Source organism: Bos mutus, chromosome 29 (genome assembly GCF_027580195.1).
Source record: "Bos mutus isolate GX-2022 chromosome 29, NWIPB_WYAK_1.1, whole genome shotgun sequence".
Taxonomy (NCBI): Eukaryota; Metazoa; Chordata; class Mammalia; order Artiodactyla; family Bovidae; genus Bos; species Bos mutus.
In genome coordinates, this window is record NC_091645.1 from 31,832,649 (window position 1) to 31,848,218 (window position 15,570).

General features: G+C 35.8%; 1 protein-coding gene across 4 annotated transcripts in view; it reads right to left on the reverse strand.

Moving 5' to 3' along the window:
- The window catches only part of ARHGAP32 (Rho GTPase activating protein 32), a 206,828-nt gene that overhangs the window by 126,928 nt on the left and 64,330 nt on the right, over positions 1-15,570 (reverse strand). The window lies entirely within an intron of this gene.

Sequence of the window (15,570 nt, forward strand, 5' to 3'; positions counted from 1 at the left end):
TACTCCCACTTCTCCCCACCACAACAGAGGTACTTGCCCCCAAGGAATTAATAAAAACTGGAAAATTACTCTGTAAATAAATTTAACAATCAATTAGAGGGACTAGGGCTATTAACAAGGGTGTGTTCACCTAAGAAAAGAAAAGCAGAAGCTATAGCATCATGGGACCACTGGAGAAAATCCGAAGGGGGAAGAGACAGAGAAGGGCAATGTTGACCCGAGCAGTAAAAAGCTGCGATTCTTTCAGTCAGAACAAACAGAACATGCATACGTAGCGAACAAAGCTGCAAAGCTAAAGCAGAAAAGACAATAACCTAAATAATTATAAAATATTAAGTCCGTGATACATAAGAACAAGAACACATAAAAATTACTTCACTCAAACTGAATGTGAAAGATTAAAGAAAAAGATGAAATTAATGGCTTAAAGAACAAGTATAAGAAATACTTCAAATCACAAAATCAAAATGTGAAGATAAATCGGTCACCTGATGCAAAGAGCTGACTCATTGGAAAAGACCCTGATGCTGGGAAAGATGGAAGGCAGGAGGAGAAGGGGACAACAGGGGATGAAATGGCTGGATGGCATCACCGACTCAATGGACATGAGTTTGAGCAAGCTCAGGGAGATGGTGAAGGACAGGGAAGCCTGGTGTGCTTCAGTCCACGGGGTCACAAACAGACATGACTTAGCAACTGAAAAACAACAATGACAGATACATCATGAAAGAAACACTAAGGAGACCAAATATGCAATAAATAGATTCCATGAGGAGAAAATTATTACTGATAAAAGAGGTAATAATTAAATTAATAATAAAATTCTTAAAATCTTTCCTAATATGAAGACTTAAATCTATAGACTGAAAGTCACTGAGGTCCAATTGAAGATTTGATGACAAAACACACATAACTAAGAATAAAAAGAAAATTTTACAAGCATTCAGAAAGAATAAGTTACCTACAAAGGAAAAGAAAAGATGAATAAAAATAGCAGTGACTACAGACAAGAAATCAGAGTATATCACTCAAAGAACTTATCTGAACAAAAGATTCAAGAAAATATCAACTAAATAACAAATGGACCAGAACAGATACTTTAAGACGGAATATGATTAAAAAGGAGAGGAAACAATGACACATATAACTAAATCTGACTGAATGGCAAAAAATAGTAAAATCATTTCAGTAAAACACTGGGCTTGGGGGTGGGGACAGAATTTGTCGTACCGTCGCTAAGTCATGTCTGACTCTTCACGGCCCTGTGGACTATAGCCCAACAGGCTGCTCTGTCCATGGGATTTCCCAGGCAAGAATACTGGAGTGGGTTGCCATTCCCTTCTTCAGGAGATCTTCCCGACCCAGGGATTGAACCTGCGTTGCCTGCATTGAGGGAGGAAGGATTCTTTACTACTGAGCCACCAGGTAAGCAGGGGCAAAATGGTGATAAACAAAAGCCTCATGGGGGATTAGGAGGCTGAGAAGTACTCTAAAGACCTTATCTTAAAAGGAAGGGAAACAGGGAAGAAAAGAGAGAGCCAAGATGAGGCGAAACAGCACATGTGAGTTAAAGAAACTGATTTGAAAATATGAGAGCGTGGAAAGGAAGCTAATCACTAATGGAAAGTAAAAGTATAATAGGCGACTTCTAAAATTAACTATCTAGAAAGGCTTTGCTTGTTCTGATTGCAGTCTTCCCAGGTTTGTCACTTTACATATATATTTTAAAAGATATTGACTGTATTACATTTATAAACAGAGCTTTAAGTGTTTCAAGGAATTTTAATTACTGTTTGAACATGCAATTAACTGTTTAGGGGGGCTTAATGCTTAAGCTGAATCCAAAACTTAAGGAGAAATAAGATTAAAAAATTTTAACTTTAAATACACAACTTAATAACCAGGAACTCTGATATAGTTTTATAATTTTCTGTGCTCTCAGGCCCTTCTTATACATAAAAACAAACAAACAAACAAAAAAAACCTCATACACAGACGTAAGAAAGGCTCACCCTGGATTCCATCCCAAAGAGTTTAATTAGTGAAATACCAAGAAAGTCTTGTACTGGCATGCTTCATGGTTAAGACAGACTCATTTCACACATTAACAAAGACAGCCTAATGGCTAGACTCCAACACTGAACAAAATTTTCTGAGATTAAGCTATGTTCATACCTGACTCTGATTACCATTAAATTTACTATTTATGTGACATTGATGAGATGACTTTGAGTGAATGTTACATTTCATATTCAAAGAATATTTCAGGGAGTAAACTATACTCCAGATCACACACCCAAAGTTACAGAGTAATAGAAATATCTTTTTTGTTTTTTGGCAAAATACTTTTTTTTTTTTTTTTTTTGGTATTGTACATAACAGATTATTAAGGGTGTGATGACTATGAAAAGTCACAGAGTTTAAAATAGGCCTGGGTGTGATACTGATATATATGTCAATGATAAGCTGTTATTGTTACCTCTCTATCCTGGGATTCCTAAGATGAGAAATTCCTACAGAAGACAAAAGAACAGTAAGCATATTAAGAGCAAAGAATTGTGAGTTTCCAGAGGAATTCAGCCATTAAAATAGCCATCCTAGATCTGAAAGATCTAGATCAGAAAGATCTAGAAGAACTAACCTATTCCAAGCCCTTGTTACCTATTGGGACTGCTGCAAAATCTTTTAATTCAAAATCTTCTTTTACCTCATTTCAAATAAGGCAGAGAATGAATAAAGCAAACAACCAACCAACCAGTCAGATGCATGAACCATTTATTATTAGCTTTATGATGCTATAAACCAACACACACATTTCAAAAAAAATTAAAATATGTACGCCAAATTATCTAGCTTAACTAGAGTCAGAAGCTTCTCTTCTTAAAAACAACTTATAATGGAGATAAAAGTGAAGATCTGACTGAGATCTGTGCATCTGTAGTCTCTGATTTTTAAAGGTATACAAGTTCTAAAAATGTGGTTTAATTATACATACATATCATCTCTGTAAACGTTTCAAACTCTATGTCATTGTTTGTCATACATACTAGGCTATGTACCTACAATAACGTGATACTAGAGAACACTAATCAAGGTCATATGATAAACCTTCTGCCCTCAGATGCCAAAAAACTAGACCCTCTCACGATCGTGAGTCACTAATAATTCCCAGGTGTCCTCCAGGTCGTATCTTTAAAAGGTCACATTACTGTATGCACTGTTTCACTTTTATGTTGGCTGCATAACTGATATATCACCAGTGCTCAAAAATTCCTCAAAGAAGGAATTTCAGAACTGAGAAATAAGCTGTAGCTTCTTAAAGGTTGTTATTTACTAGAAAATAACATTTAGCAGCAGATATAAAAAAATTTTTTTTATAAAACTGAAGTCTTTTACTTTCAACATTAGTTACATTTATCTACACATACTGACAATATGGTTTATGTGGCTGTTTGAGCTACAATTTCCTCATCTGAAAATGGGAAATAACAATACCTACTTGTTAATCGGCTATACCCCAAAACAAAATTTTAAAAGTTTTTTAAAAATACAAGAAAAAAAAAAAGAATGAACTTAAATCTAATTCTTAAGTTATTTGGAGAAAAAGAATAGCACACAATCTTCTGCCCTTTTTCTGAGTGTGTGCATGCATGGAAATTAATTAGACCGTAATCATAACAACAGTTTAGTTAATGCACATGAGCACAGGTTTTAAAAAAACAGGTAAAACTTTTCTATATTTTTTAACTGTTAAACTGATTTTACAAAAACAACTGTCCCAGACAACACTGAGTTGACCACAGCTTCTCTCAAGGTTACAGCTATAACTTCTACTATCCAACCCTCACCTTCGACACCCACACACATTTTTTCTGCAAGGCATCGCAGCTGGAACATCAGGGTGAACACTATGCAAGCACTCTGCTGCGCGTTTCCTCATGTCTGACTGCTGAACAGGTGAGAAACACTACAGGAAACGTGGCCTTGTCTTGATCTCTGTCACCCTTATAAATAACATAAGATCAAATCTCAAAGACATACTTGTTTTGGGAGAGTCATGATGACAGATATGAAATAATATTGTCAACAGGACAAATGTCCTACGGTGTCATGGTTTCCTAAAACAATGCTCATGGTTTCCTAGAACCACCTAGCTCAGTTTCTTGGGGATGAAAATGTGGTCCCATGGTCCTAAGGAGAAGAAAAACTCAGGCCTACACAGATGAACTGTCAAAAGAAAACCCCAGACAGCCTCCTGTTGCCTCGCAAGTAAATGGAGGATCTTGGAACCAAGTCCATCATAACAAGGACCAGGCTGCCTCCTCCTCTGACAAACAGGATGAAATAACTTCCATGATTTTAACACTAGGCCAAACAGTTCTCACACAAATAAATACCTTATTCCCACTGACTGTTTATGACACACGGAGCATATTTAAAACTATGGAATATGTGATATGAAACATCAGCACACCTTGGGAGAGAAGTAGCTTAGGCCAGTAAGTGAGGCTAAAATAAAAACTATAGAGAGAATGAGAAAGTTGACGCAAAAAAGACTTTCACATGCTAATAAAATGTTCATTTTCATACTTGCATACTTTGAACACTGTGAATTATTCTTTAAAATTTAAAACATACTTCCTATTCATTTTAACCCACACTAAATTTGTTAATCAGTGGTTATCAAGAGTTCCTAACATTCAATGTGATATATGTGAAGTGTTAGTCATCTCTCAGTCATGTCCGACTTTGGCAACCTCATAGACTATAGCCCACCAGGCTCCTCAGTCCATGGAATTCTCCAGCCTATAATACTGAAGTGGGTAGCCATTCCCTTCTCCAGAGGATCTACCCAAGGTCAAAACCCAGATCTCCTGCATTAAAGGCAAATTCTTTACAGAATGAGCCACCAGGGAAGCCCCAATATTCAATCTCATCTGTCATTTAACCTAGACTTTAAAAGTAAAATCTGTGAATAAAGAAATCCTTTGAGAAAGGAAAAACTCTTTTTCGAACACTAAAGACAAGATCTGATGAAAATAATGATCCGGTCTCCTACCCAACTACCCATAGATAAAATTGTAAAAGGTGTTTTAATCGCCCATGTGGGTGGCAGTGATAATATGTAGTATAAACTTCTTCAAGGTTTTTTTTTATTATCTCCAAAAGAATTTATCTGTTACACCTGTTGAAAAGAAAAGCCAGAATAAGGCCTCCTAAAATCTGTAACAGCACAACAAAATTAATGCACAAATGATACTGTGTGTACAAGGGGGGTGAGACCTCTTTCTTCACTAACGCACTGAACTTGGAGAGCTGCTTAATCAAGTGGCCTTCCCAAACACTTCATTTATGAAGATACAATTAGAGATCAAACCAAGAGAGATTTGCTGGGGCAGGTGGGAGGAGGAGAACTATAAGGCGAGTGAAATATAAGGTCAGAGGCTTTGATCCATGAAATAATTAATCTGGACATAATTAAAATGTTTCATACACATGAATAAGGGAAAAAAAGCAACCACACACACACACACACACACACACACACAGGAACATATTCCAAGAAAAAAGAGAAAGAAAAATCTCTTAGATTCAGAACTAAGTCACTTCTGTTAGGTACAAATCAGATACAGGAACGGGTAATAGTTCATTATGAGTCTCCACCTGAAATTCCTGAAATGCTACTACAAAACCTGTCTAACACCTTCTCTTCCTGGTGTTCTAACAAGTCATTTAAAATGCCTTTTACAAGCTCAGGGCAAGTTGTGGAATGAAGAATGCTATATACACAACTAGAAACCCATCCTCTTCAGCTCCAAATCTTCCCCCAGAGAAAAAGAAATCTTACTGAAAAGAGGTTAAAACAAAGAGGATGGGAGGGTTGGGGAGCACAGATGAGGGAGGTGGAGAGAGGGACAAAGGTGAGACAGAGAGAAAGAACGGACTGTGAATTCCGTATTTACCTGAAATGCTCTTCCCCTTCTCCCTCTTCACTGCCAGTCACCTGGGTTATAACTTCCGAATCCAACCAGAACACGCTGTCATCACCCGATGTGCTACTCTCACTTTCGGTCTCCATCGTGTATTTTGGAAGTTTAAACCTCAAGGCATGGGCAAAAGCACAGCAGTGTCCAGGCTGTTCAGCGATACTGATGTACACACAGGTATGCGGCTGGGGCGCCAGTAATAACGTGATCATGCGGGGCCACAGGCTGTTACGTGCAAGGTTAATTACAGCTGAGGCAAAGACAGGAAGTCCCACGAAGCACCCTCAATGTGTCAGACTGCTACACCTGGGACTCCAGACCCCTCCCACTGCTTTAGGCTACGTGACCTACATAACCAAACACACAACCCAAATGAAGGTGAGTTTCCCCAATTCCTATTCATTTAATAATTCTCTCTTCTCAAGCTTTCTAGCTATTAAGTTGACTTTTCTTACCTATATCCTTTTTCTACCTCAGACTTTATTATTTTTAAATTTTTATTAGATATAGTAGACCTGAAAAGGACTGTGAACCAATCCAACATAATTAAAATTTATACAATTTCACACAACAGTAGGATACAAATTCTGTTCACGTTCCCCTTAAGTTGAAGTACAAGGATTTACAATGTCATGTTAGTTTCAGGTGTATGCACAGTGATTCAGTTATACGTATGTGTGTGAGTGTGTGTGTCTGTGTATTCTTTTTCAAACTCTTTTCCCTTACAGGCTATTACAAAATTATGGAGAATAGTTCCCTGTGCTATACACTAGGTGTTTGTTGGTTATCTATTTTATATAGTAGGGTGTATATGTTAATCTCAACTTCCTAATTTATCCCTCCCCCTGTTTTTCTCCTTTGGTAACTATAAATTTGTTTTCTAAGTCTGTGAGTCTACTTCAATTTTGTAAATAAGCCCATTTGTATTTCTTTTTTTAGATATAAGCAGTATCATACGACATTTGTCTCTAACTTCCTTCACTCAGTATGATCATCTCTAGCTCCATCCATGTTGCTGCAAATGGCATGACTGCTTTTAACTTAAGCTGAGTAATATTTCATTATATATGGGCACCACATCTTCTTTATCCATTCATCAGTCAATGGACATGATTGCTTCCATGTCTTGGCTACTGTAAATAGTGCTATGAACACTGGGGTGCATGTATCTTTTTTAATTACAGTTTTCTCCAGATATATGCCCAGGAGTGGCACTACAGGATCATATGGAAACTCTACTTGTAGTCTTTTAAGGAACTTCCATACTGTTCTCCATAATAGCTGTACCAATTTACAATCCCACCAACCAGGAAGAGGATTCTTTTTTCTCCACACCCTTTCCAGCATTTATTATTTGTAGACTTTTTGATGATGGCCATTCTGACCAGAGTAAAGTGATACCTACCTCATTATACTTTTGATTTCCATTTCTCTAATAATTAATTAGTGATGTCAGGCATTTTTTCACAAGCCTGCTGGCCATCTACACGTCTTCTTTGCAGAAATGTCTAGTTAGGTCTTCTGCCCATTTTTTGATTGGGTTTTTTTTTTTTAAATATTGAGCTGTATGAGCTACTTGTGTATTTTATAAATTAATCCTTTGTCAGTTGTATCATTTGCAAATATTTTCTCCCATTCTGTAGGTTGTCTTTTCATTTTGTTTACGATTTCCTCCACAAGAGGAGAAAACAAGAATATCAGAGACGTATAGTTTCCCTCCATAAAGGAGATAAAAACATACAATGGAGAAAAGACAGCCTCTTCAATAGGTAGTGCTGGTAAAACATTCTCTAACACAGTATACAAAAAGAAGCTCAAAATGGATTAAGGACCTAAATGTAAGACTGGACACTATAAAACCTTTTAATAAAACACTTTCTGATATCTTTTAAAATTCACCTCCTAGAGTAATGGAAACAAAACAAACAAAAAAACAAATGTGACCTAATTAAACTTCTAAATTTAATTTAGATTCTAAACTAAATTAATTTAATGTATTTAATAAATTAATTATTAATTAATAATTATTAATAAATTAATTTAATTCTGAATTAAAGTTCTATCTTAAGTTCTACTTAAGAAAGGTAAACATAAAATTAGAAAGGGCTCTGGACCCAGCACAAGGAAAGGCACAGTTACAGATCTCAGAGTTAAGGAGGATCACAATATATAGAGAAGATAAGCAAGGTCTAGGGACTTGCCCATCTTCATGCCTTCTAATATTACACCCATCTTTCCTTCCCCTCAATAATAACTGCCATATACACCTTTGCTCAGGTATCCAAAGAGGGACAGAACAGCCAGGCCTATCCATGGCTTTTTAAAGGAAAAAAAAGAAAGCAAGTATCATAAATTAAAAGATGCTGACAATTACAGAAATAGAAGCATGCAACATTCTTACACATAACTTAAAATGCAGACACATAGAGAAGCAGTAAAATGACTCACTGGGACATGAGGGAAACCAGCAACAGCACAACTGCTACTTAAAAAACAGCCATGGTGGTACCAACCACCCAGGTATGGGTGTCTGCCTTTTACCTACAAGCCTGGTTTTGCACTAAATCTGACCAGATAAAACTTTAAAAGGCATCTACTGGGATACCTTTGAACTTTCATATTTGAAAATACAGGAAATGAACCATCCAGCTGACTTTGTTTATAATGTACCTTTCCTTTCCACAAAATTACAATTTATATATGTGTTACTATTTTAATTTTGTTGCTCCAAAAACTATATAGTTTTAATCTACTGACCATGTTGGTCATTCAAAAGAGACAGTGAGGAGACGGAATTAAATTTAACCCCTTCCTCATTTCATCCACTGAAATAAATTTCCAATGGATCAAAGATTTAAATGTAAAGATAAAACCATAAAAGAAAATCATGGGAAATCCTTTGATTACGTCACTGTGAGGAAGTCCTTTCTAAATATAACTTTAAGAAGCCTTGAAATCACAGAAGACTGATACATTTTACTACATACAAATTTAAAAATCTTCCCTAACCAAAAAAAAAAGTCTTTAATTATGAATAAAGTCAAATGTAATTAAGTAAAAATATGTGGAACATATCACAAAGGGTTAATTTTATTATATATATATATATATATATATATATATATATATATATGAATGAGGTGGCTATAAATCTTTAAAATCCAACAACCCAAAAGATAAACAGGCAAAAAGCATAAACAGAATAATAACAGAAAGACATGAAAGAATCATAAAAACATAATAAAACTTATTTACTTCACTCAATAAAAATGAAAAAAAAAAACACAATAAGATGCTTTTTTAATCTATCAGGCAAAGATTTTTTAAAGTTTTAACAAGCTGTTTGGAAGAAGTTGTGGGAAAATGAATATACACTGTTGGTGGGAATATATACTGGTATAACCTCTGTGCAGGGCAATTTGGCAAAATATCATGTGGTTTCATAGATCCTATTTATCTTTCCCTCTAATCATTTATTTTACTCTTTCACTCTCATGGTTCATTTACCTCCCTTCCTCAAGCGCTTTCAAACATGAAAAAGTATACTGTAAGCGGCATTTGCACACAGAATATCGTGGGCAGTCTGGCTAATGTGACAGCATCAGTTAGTCTCCTCTTCTAGTCCTGCTGTTACATCATATTCCCACCTCTCCACCCAGCATCCCCGCTGCAGGGAGAGCCTCCTCTCCTCCCAAGCTGACTTAAGCACAAGCAGTGGTTCAAGACTTGTTTTCACAGTTCTGACTGTGCTATCAGAAGCTTTTTAAAAAAAAAAAATGTGCTTAAATTCAGAATCAACATGTGGTTGTTCTTCTTTGTTCTCTTCTCTGATAGCTTAGAAGTATCTAGCAAAAATCCAAGATAAGAGGCAGGAAAGAAACCAAGCAGAGTGGGACCCGTGGCCACCAGAGGTTGAGAGGGCCATTCTTACAGACCATAGCGGAGATTTAACCCTTTTTCCTGACTGGTTTAAAAATCTGACCAGACTCCACTCCCATCGCAAGCTTTTCAGCGCACAAGTCCCTGACCTAAATCCCCAAAGTCGCTATCAGTACTTTAAGAACCAGCTGATTCTTCATCTTCTACCGACCAACAGGCAAAGAAGTTGCGGGAAAGAGAACCTCCCAATTCCTGCAGGAAGGGGAAAACCATTCTTCGCAACAGTTTAAGAATCCCAAAGTAGAATGCATTTTTTTTCCAAGAGAAAAACAACTTAAAGATATAAATCCATTAAAATGTACAATGAATACATAGAAGAATGATTGATAACAGATGACATTTGAACATTTTATATGGTACTTTTTACATTAGAGGAAAATCTTCAGTCCCTGAAAATATCTTAGAAGGATTCTTGTTCCATTTTTCTAATACAATTCTTTGATACACATGTATACACTACAGTCAGACACACACTTCACATTTAGATTACATAATTTTCTGAAGAGCCATGTGGTGTATCTATTGTAGAGTCATAGCTGTGAAGCATTCTGTAGACAAGCTTTGTCTAATTGGCTAGAAAATGGAACATTTCATGTTAGAGAAGATTTTGCTTAGGAGAAACATGTATTTGGAGAGAGCACTAACTCTGAACTGTTCAAAAGAACTAAATGAAATTTCCAAAAAAAAAATGGCTACCTGAATATGTCATCACAAAAATATATTCATGAAAAAAAAAGAGTTTCATTTCAAAAAGCTGATTATAAAACCTAGGGGGAAAAAACAGTTTTCAATAGAACTGGAAGTATCAATATTTTGAAGTCAGACAGAGACTCAAACTCAACCATGCTGTTTACAAATCGTGTGGTTTGGGGCAAGTAACTTAAATTGAGTCTCAGTTTGGTGATCTCTAAAAGAGTAATAACAACCCTGTAAGGTTAATGTATGTATTAGAAATAATGCATGTAATATAATTATCATATTGCGCAGTATAGATAAGACCCAGCCCAGAAATGACAGCCATCATTTTCATCATCGTCACTGAAGCCATAAAATGTTTTTGTCACTGTGATTATACAAACACTGAAGAGTAAGATATCTCAATCTGCAAACGTTTGGTTTAACTCGGTAATTTTTACCATTATTTAAAAGAGAGTAGTAATTTAACAAGTAAAAGGAAACCAAACTCAACTAAATTAAGAGGTTTTTTCTAATTACCTGAATCCCTTTTCTGAATGTGAAGAATGCAAAATAAAAAATCAGAACTAAAAGCTCATATTATTCCCTTATGCATTACAAAGTAAGTGCATATAAAATTAGATCTTAAGTCAATTCAGCATGATACTTTCAATCTTCTTAATAAGTGATATTAGGTGGAAATTTCACAAGTATATGAATAAGTTCTCTCAAAACTCAAGTGCAATGGTCTATCGTTTTAAATTAAGTTCTACATCTTTATCCAAATAAGCAAAGATTAAAGGCATACTTTCTGGTATTCAAGTTTTAAATATATACATATATAAAATGTTCATTATAAATGTAGAAAATTACTTTCAATAAATATAATCTCAGGCTACACTTTCACTGAATCACTACCTACCATCAGTTATTACACATTCTAGAATCATCTCATATAAATAATATTGGTTGAAGAAAAATACTTCAACGCGACAGGCTACTTTACTGGACTCCTCCAATGCAATTTTTAACCACTGTATTTGTTTGTAATCAGTAACTACAAAAAAATTTTTTAAATATGATTCCATTATAAGAAAAATCATATTTTCAATACACACACATATAGAAAAAAAGCTTGGCAATCTACACAACAAAAGACTGTGGGCAATTCTTACTTTCATCTTTAAATTTATCCACAATTTTCAGTTTTTAGTTTTAAATAAGTTAACTTCAGGAATTAAAAGATCTACTCTAGTTTCTTCTCTTGAATAGCTGAAGGCTAAGTTTCCATCTCAACATACCATATATATCAATGAATATAATGAAAAGATATGATAAAAACGACATTTGATGCCGTCTCAAGCAGTATTTGCAAAATAATAAAGCTGTCTTTAAGTGTCAATTCACAATCTTCAAGTTATATCACTATGCCTTTGCTGTGATAAGGAGAAACTGAACTAACTTGATGTTAGCTGAAACTCCAATACTTTGGCCACCTGATGTGAAGAGCTGACTCATTTGAAAAGACCCTGATGATGCTAAAGCTGAAACGCCAGTACTTTGGCCACCTCATGCGAAGAGTTGACTCATTGGAAAAGACTCTGATGCTGGGAGGGATTGGGGGCAGGAGGAAAAGGGGACGACAGAGGATGAGATGGCTGGATGGCATCACCGACTCGATGGACATGCGTTTGAGAGAACTCCGGGAGTTCGTAATGGACAGGGAGGCCTGACGTGCTGCAGTCCATGGGGTCGCAAAGAGTTGGACACGACTGAGCAACTGAACTGAACTGAACTGATGTTTACTTGGTGAAATGATACACAATTCATTAAGCTACCATTTTACTATTACAAGTAGCACTGAAGTGAAACACACAAAGCAACTGAAAACAGTACTGATTTTGAGTCTATGGTTTCCATTTTAGAAATAATGTTGGATTTTTTTTAAATTTAATGAAGACCAGATAACTCAAATTCCTTCGGTGCCACTTATTACCTGTATGAATATGGGCAATTTACTTCAGATCTCTGAAGCTCAATTTCCTCATCTGAACAGAATAAACATGCCCAATCATACTGCAATCAAAGTGATTAGATGAAACAGTATATAAAAGTACCCATGGAACACAACATCTGTCAATAAAAGATGCTTTTAAAATGTTTTATGAATCGAGGTTTAGGATCTAGAAGAAAATCCTAAACTCCTTAGAAGAGGAAACAAAATTTTCATAAGGGCTTGTTTAAAATTACTAAAATATCATTATCTCACTTGAAGAAATATCACAAATACCCAATCAGTGCACAAACCCTTTTTTTTTAAACACGGTTTGTTTGAATCAGGAAGTTCACACATGATATTTTAGCTAATACTTTAGTTAATAATCTCGAGATTTAAGGATTTCCTCTCCTCCTTTGTGTTACATATCTGTTGAAGAAATCAGGTCCTGTATGATCTCTAGCATTCCAGGCCTTGCTGATTCTATCTCTCCCAGTAGTGTTGTTCTACCAGTTTTTTGAGCTTTTATTTCCTTTACAGGCATTAATTCCTAAAGGCTATATTGACTGCTTTAGTCTCATGTTTTCTGCCTTATCTACCAGCCTTCTAAAATAAACAGTAATCAAATAGACAGCAAAGTTGTAAAATGATAGAAAATGCTAAGACAAGAGTAAGCTAAGTGCCACAGATAATATATTCTTGCATGACTTCACCAGGCATAGTAGAGTAGCTCTCCAAGGTACAGCACATTAAAAGGCTTCAAGTGTTGTTTAACTTCTAACCTAGAAGGGCTCTTGCAATCTCTGCTATCAACTATGACATTCCACGTCCCTCCTACACAACCTGCCTAGGACAATGCTAATACCTGCACACATCTGAACAGTCTATGACTAATACCAAGATGTCTGCCACCAATTAGTTCCTACTATTTTAGAAGGCAGCATAAAAGCTGTGTGAACTATAAAATATTCTTAGAAGGACAGAAACATTAAAATCACTCCTATCTGAGCATGAAAAAGGAACAACTGATATTCTGGAATAAATTACCAATTACGTGAAAAGAGATGAAATGCAGGACTATCACATTCTAGTATATTAAGCCTAGTTCACCAGCTCTTAAACAATTGATATTAATTGGTTAGCAGGAATCAAGAGATCAAAGAAATATGTATAAGGCTGCAAAGCTGAAAAAATATGGACTCATGATAATACAGAGGAATAAACATTAATAAACCTTCATGAGCTTGGAAATCCAACATGTTAGTAGCAAGTAGCATAGATTTGCCAAGGAGAACTAGACAATCTCCTCTCTACCCCCTTCCCCCACAAGAAAACACTGTTAACTATTTGGCCAGTGTTTCAGAATCTCCAAGTCAAAGAACTACTACAACAGTGAAAGATTCTACAAATAGCAAGCATATCCACAAACTCACAAGGCATCCTAAGTGAACAAGTGGAAAAGACAATTCAGGATGCACTGACTTTTCTGCCAGCATCCAATAACACGCCAGTGATTAGCACCCATTCTGTCGTGTTCCACTACAAAATACAAAGAAGATACCATACCAGCAAAACAAAAACATAACCTTAGATCACTAAAGTGATTTACTATTTTCAAAGCACTCTGACATATTTCAAAGTGAATGACACTTTAGTAAAAGAAACTAAACTAAGCGAAGGGTAGGAATTTTACATTTGAAGTAACAAGATTTTAGAAAACTATAAACTTCTAAGAAAAAGCACTGAGAACTGAATTCATTATCATCTCAGTAACTGCGTAGCCTAACATTAAATAGCTTAATAATACAAACAGGTGCAACGCCGGGAATAAATAAACGAGACACGATGGTCATCCACAGCATTGTTTTCCAAGGAAAAACTGAGGCTATTTCTGCAAGAGCAGCTTCAAAACAGAGATCCTCAGTCCTTTTCTCTGCCCCAAAACAGTTCACGGATCTGCACACACTCATTAGGAACAATGACTCATAACCTACTTAGAGATCTGTTTTGATGAACAACCATCCGAAAAGCAAATTATCTTTGAGAGTGTCAAGCTTGTTGAGCATTCAAACCTTAAGGTGAAAATTATTTTAATTAGAACTTAATTTACTTGAAATCAGCAGTGCAAAAAAAAAAAAATTTGTAAGAGGGATGGGGCGGGAGGAAGAGCTGGATGAAATGAAGTCTCTGATCAGCTAGGGCAATATGAGGGCAAAAAGGAGGAGGGCAAAAAGTAAATGTCTTAACTTCTTAAAGATTAACCTGAAATAGATGAAAATAATCAACCAGAAAAACTGGGGATATCAGTCAGGGTACTAAGACTCTTCCTCGAAATATTCAGCAAATGATGCCAAAGTGACAGAAGGCTCAACTGCGTAGACACAGGCTGTAAACTGATACGGGGGTAATTCTTATGCTGCTGTTGACGTTTTTTCTTAGGCTATCTTCTCAAAATTAAGAACATTCATTCACCTGAATGAGTATCTGCTGCAAATGTCTATAACATGATAGTAAAGAAAAATTTGGCCAGTGGCTACTTACAGCTTAAAAGAGTGAAGGGCCAGAGAAACATTTGTGACAGAAACTGAAAATAAATACTAGCAACTTACACAAACTTCAGAGATCCCAGTACTTTTGAAGTTAGAAGTAATCTGAAGGTCTACTCTGAAGTTACCTAGGAAACTTAACTTCAGAAATGCATGTTTCCTTCTTCTACCTTACAACTGGATGGTAAATTTTCACATAGCATCTCATACTAATTCTAGTCACATGCTGTGATCAAAACATTGTCTCTGAATTACACATGAGGAAACTGAGGCTTTCCCCAAAGTTACACAATTTGTAAGTGGTACTAACCTCTTAGGTTCATTGTGAAAGAAATTTTCAAATTACTTCCCAGTCCAAGCATTCTTCTTTCTGCTTTCCCATAGCACTTACAGAAACACTTTCAAAATACTTTTAAAAATACAAAAG